General features: G+C 41.5%; 1 pseudogene across 1 annotated transcript; it reads right to left on the bottom strand.

The window, feature by feature from the left end:
* Positions 1 to 2,916: 2,916 nt before the first annotated feature.
* LOC147608781 (pentatricopeptide repeat-containing protein At2g13600 pseudogene) lies at positions 2,917 to 5,008 on the bottom strand (annotated as a pseudogene). Its single transcript, XR_015264382.1, has 2 exons — positions 4,900 to 5,008; positions 2,917 to 4,777 (listed from the first exon to the last, which is right to left on the bottom strand). The product of XR_015264382.1 is annotated as a pentatricopeptide repeat-containing protein At2g13600 pseudogene (transcript).
* Between the last annotated feature and the right edge of the window lie 208 nt (positions 5,009 to 5,216).

A 5,216-nucleotide genomic window follows, 5' to 3' on the forward strand; every position in this document is an offset into this window, starting at 1 on the left:
CCCCCTTTATCTCTTGGTATTTGCCCTTTGGTTAAAAGACTTCAACTCTTCAAGCAAAACCTTTGAATTAAGCCTTCAAGCTTTTAAACCTTCCCTCCATCTTTCTAGACCCATAGCTATGAAACCTTTGAATTAAGCCTTCAAGCTTTTAAACCTTCCCTTTATCTTTCTAGACCCATAACTCTGATACCACTGACACGAATTCAATTCTAGAAAAACAAATAAAATAGGAACTTGCAAGAAAATAAATTATTCATACCAAATAACTCAGCAAAAGACCACAAATTCAACATATTCAAGATTTGAGTGAAAAAAAAACTTAGCTTAAGATAACGACCCAAACATTGGGTGCAATCATCTTCCCTCATGTGTGTGGCCTCTCCCCACACATGAGTATTTACGTAATACTTTATTCCAAAATAAGCCATAGCCTCCAAAAATATAAAAAGGTGCTTTTATTTGCATGACACTCTCTTATGTTCAAAATAGAGTGTCCATAAATTAAGGCTAGAGTTAAAGCATATCATGCTTTACAAAAATATTACAGTTCAAGTCTAAGCTTGATAAACCAAGGCTTTCCAAAACGTGCACAAGCTAGCACATGTATATACAAATCTTGTTTACAAAAATGTGTGCCAATAAATAATAATGTGCAAATTCTTCTCAATCTTTTGAATCCTCTTCACGTATAAAATAACCAACAATAAATTGGTAAACAAATATTTCATAAGTATACAAACCATAATCACACATGTTTGCCAGGCATAAGTAACCCAGGAATCACCCTTGCATACAAACCAAACTGTAACAAACATTGAAGGCCCCAATCATACGTCAATGTATACCAAACGTATTAACATTTATAATGGCATCACCCATGATATTAATATGATTTGGCTTGATGCAAAGATAATCCAAGCGTTCTCGAATTATTTAAGAGGATAGAATAATATTTTTAAGAGAGATTAAAATATATTCCTATAACAACCAATGGCATTCACAAGTCCAATTCCAATGCATAAGCAACCATACATTCACTTTCGGCAAACATGTCCACTATGTAGTCGTGTTCTCGCTTCAATACACCAATACATATGCAATCCCAAAGCTTATTCTAAAGCTTTTTAACTTATATAACTCTCTTGTGATGTCAACCAAACACCAACTCACATACATTGAGCATACGTCACATACATTGTCACCATTCATTGCATACATGGAATGGTCAAGAGGTGCCTATAATATGTTTTATGTACCAACTTTGAACAAGCATTACTCACACATGCTTCAACCTCTTACTGAGCTATCATCACACCTATTTATCCTATCCAAAGAAGCAAGAGGGCTCTTGAAAAGAGCTTGAGCAAGGTCTTCAAAACACCATCTCAAAAGGGTAAAAGAAAACTGTAATAGCATGTTTTAGTGTAAAACTGCAATTTGAGCACCAATCCAATGGCTTTCTTGCTCAAGATTTAGCTCAACACATTGCTAAACTTATACATCAAAAAGGGCTCTGTAATAGTCAATTTTAAGTCGATTTGCGGGTCTCCGTTCTAGTGGAATTTGCAATGCTTGCTACAGGGTAATTTGGGAGCTCTTGCCATGCTTCCCTTGCTTCAACTATGGTACACATAAGTGATGTAATCGATGGGCTAGGTTATGAACAATAGCTGTATTAAGTCTTGGGTTGAATAAAGCTCCCAAACCTCAACTCTGATACCAAGTTCAAAGTTCAATTTGCAGCTTCACAGGGTGATTTACCTCACTTGATTAACTAGATTATCTCATTTAATCAACTCAAAACACTCAGCAAAAATATTGGGAACACAATAGGGCATGCACTAAATTCTTTCTTCACTTTATTTTGTGTAATGAACTCTCCTAATCAACAAAGTTTTTCTCTATCTTCTAGATCCTTTTTTTTTGCTCCAAGCACAAATTGACTACAAGCCCCCATTCACATGTGGCTTCACACCCTACTCACATGCATTCACACTCTGGCCATGTTGTGGCCATTTATTGCTTCTACATACATGCATATCTACCAAACACAATTGGCATCTATCAATGCCTCATAATAATGCTCATGTTGGTACCTGTCATCCCGCTACCTGTTAGTCAGCCATGATCCATTGAGCTTGCATTCTCAATATTTATAGCAGTTGAGAGTACAGCTTCTAGGGACTTCCCGCCACGACTTGTCAATGCTCGTTACAGTTACTAAGGATTTGTACAAAATATGAACGGATCCTTCTACTGGCTTGCTAACCTATTCTAGCATCTTTCCACCATTGGATTTTTCCTATGGTGATTCTACTCCAAGCTTTACACCCTCCAAGATTTACATGTCCTCTTACTATAGCCTCTCCCAAGTACTAAAATAAAAAAAGGAGGGCCATCTTGGGTTGGACCATGTATATGGCTAGATTAATGTAATAAACACCTAGATAGAGGCTTTTGAATCTTTCCACCGCCGCAGGTTGGGTAGGTTTACTTCTGTAGTACATTACTGAAAACCAAGCTTATCATAGAATCCATGACCACATAATCATCCTCGTAAAAATACACTAGAGGAGATGCCATGCTTAGTTGATACAAAAACAGCGGCACAGCCCTGTAGGAAGTTTACCCACTTCAAGGGGTTGCAATAGCACAAAGCAAGAACGTGAAATGGGGCATAAGCTGAGTGTATAGAGTTTATGGCACTTGAAATTTGAGTATATATAGCATTTGCTGTTTTCAAATGGGCAGTAACTTAATACAGAACACATCTTGTTGCACAGGAAAAGGAGAAACAACTCAACAAAACAAATAAGGGTGCACTGCCCATACGAGCATAGAAACTCTATCAATGTCACTATGGATTTGTAATGGTGCCTTTTGGTCTGCACAGGGAAATTTCACAAAAACCCTTGGTTTTCACTACAAACTCACCTGTGCTTAAAAATAGGGTTGCCTCATGCATAGGATTACACTTGTCACTCTTGATTCTGCATAACAAACTTATTAATGCCTTATTTTCATCATGTACTTGTACTTGAATCTTAGCTTTCAACCCAAATCCTATTACTATATGAAAAGCTCTTGATGATATAAACTATAAGAAATTGTGTAGAAAGTACATGCACAAGCATTGTCAAAAAATAAGCAGCATGTTGCTACCCTTCATAGCCATCAAAGTATATATAGCAACCTGCATTAACTTGGGTCAATGCAATGTCTTGCTAGCTGCATGTTACTGTATGTTTTGCAACCAGCAAGCAAAGATGTCCATCCGATAATGTTGGGTAGAACCGGCATGGTTAGAAGTAAATCTTCAGCCTCATCTAAGCACCCTGCACGGCCAAGAAGATCAACCATGCAATTGTAGTGCTCAATGCTAGGTGCGAACCTATAATATTCACTCATATACTTGAAGTAGAGACACCCCACATCCAGAAAACCAGCATGACTGCAAGCTGAGAGAATACTCATGAATATCATACTATCAGGCTCTGAGCCTTGACATTGCATTTTTTTAATACTTTGCAGGACCAGCATGCCTTGACCACACTCTGCATATCCTGAAATAATTGCACCCCAAGACACTACATCAGGATTGGCCAACTTGTTGAACATTTTGCATGCATCATCGAAATTTGCACAACGTGCATACATGTCAACAACTGCATTTCCAACAGCCACATCTGATTCTAGGTTCTGTTTGATGAGTTGTTCATGGGCCAATCTTCCCTCTTCTATGGCTCCAATAAGGCCACATGCTTTCAAGACACATAGGTAAGTGGCTCTGTCCGGCTGTACTTGCCTCTGCTGCATTTCCCCAAAAAGCTTGAGAGCAGGAATACCATGACCATGCATAGCATATCCTGAAATCATTGTACCCCATGTTACCTTGTCACGGCTTGGCAAGCTATCGAACACAAAGCGCGCTTCATCTACCTTACCGCATCTGACATACATGTCAATGAGGGTGCCTCCGATGACAACATCTGACATGAGTCCATCTCTGCTGATCTGATCGTGAATCTGCCTCCCCTGATGAACAGCTCTGATGCTACCACAAGCTTTCAGAATAGAAGAAAATGTAGTGTTTTCTGGCCGAATGCCCTCTTCTTGCATTTTCTCATAAAGATCAAGGGCAGCAAGCCCACACCCATGCTGGGCATAGCCGGCAATCATGGCACTCCATGAGACCGCATCTCCTTGATATTGCAGCTCATCAAACACTCTGCGGGCTTCATGTAGGCTCCCACACTTGGAATACGTGTCAATGAGCATGTTGGCGACGACAACATCTGAATTGAGCCCTGTGGAGATGATATCATCATGGGCCTGTCGACCGGAAGTGAGGGCGTGGAGGCTGCCACATGCTTTCAAAACACACAAAAAAGTGACTCTGTTGGGCTTCACACCCTGCTGCCGCATGTCACGGTAGAGGAGGAGGGCCCTATGACACTGAGAGAGCTTGGTGTGGGCAGAGATGATGGCATTCCAGGTGAAGACAGTGGGGTTTGGAACCCTAGAGAATGTGTCGTTGGCATCAGGCAAGCTCCCACAAAGGGTGAAGAGGCGGATGAGGTGGTCTGCAAGGACAGCCACGGAGTGTAGGCCAGTACTGGCCATGAGGGAGCGTATGCGCAATCCACCAGCGAGGTCCTTCCTCCGAGAGCAAGCCTGCAGGAGAGAGTAGACGTCATCCCGGCACACAGGCAGTCCCCGCCGCTCCAGGAGGTCTGCTGACTGAAGTGCCTCGTGTAGCCGCTCTTCCTTGCACAACCTGCGCCCGCCCCAGCAGCCCCGCCCCCCCCCCCCCCACACACACACACACACACACACACACACACACGAGTTACGCTCACATTAAGCACCGACAGTTACAGGCCACAGAGGTGACTATACCTGCCGATCTCTCCAACGTACGCCCGACTCTCTGCACTCAAATTCAAGCGCCTCCGTCTCCACGCAGCCAGTTTGCCCCTTCTCGCACTTTGATCAAATTTTCTTATCTCGATTTTTATTTTTGGTAAAAATCCTGAAATGTCTTGTAAGACACAAATTAATTCAATTTTTTTTTGGAGTTGCATCAATTAATATAAGGTATGTCGAGGGTTGCAATTATTTATGGTATTACTATAACCTTGGAAAAATTAAAGGGAACACCCAACTCCTTTTCTGCCCCTTGGCCCCCTCCCTCACTATGTTGCCCTCCCCCTCTT

The sequence above is a fragment of the Cibotium barometz genome, chromosome 52, assembly GCF_041138505.1.
Source record: "Cibotium barometz isolate CiBa-2024 chromosome 52, ASM4113850v1, whole genome shotgun sequence".
Taxonomy (NCBI): Eukaryota; Viridiplantae; Streptophyta; class Polypodiopsida; order Cyatheales; family Cibotiaceae; genus Cibotium; species Cibotium barometz.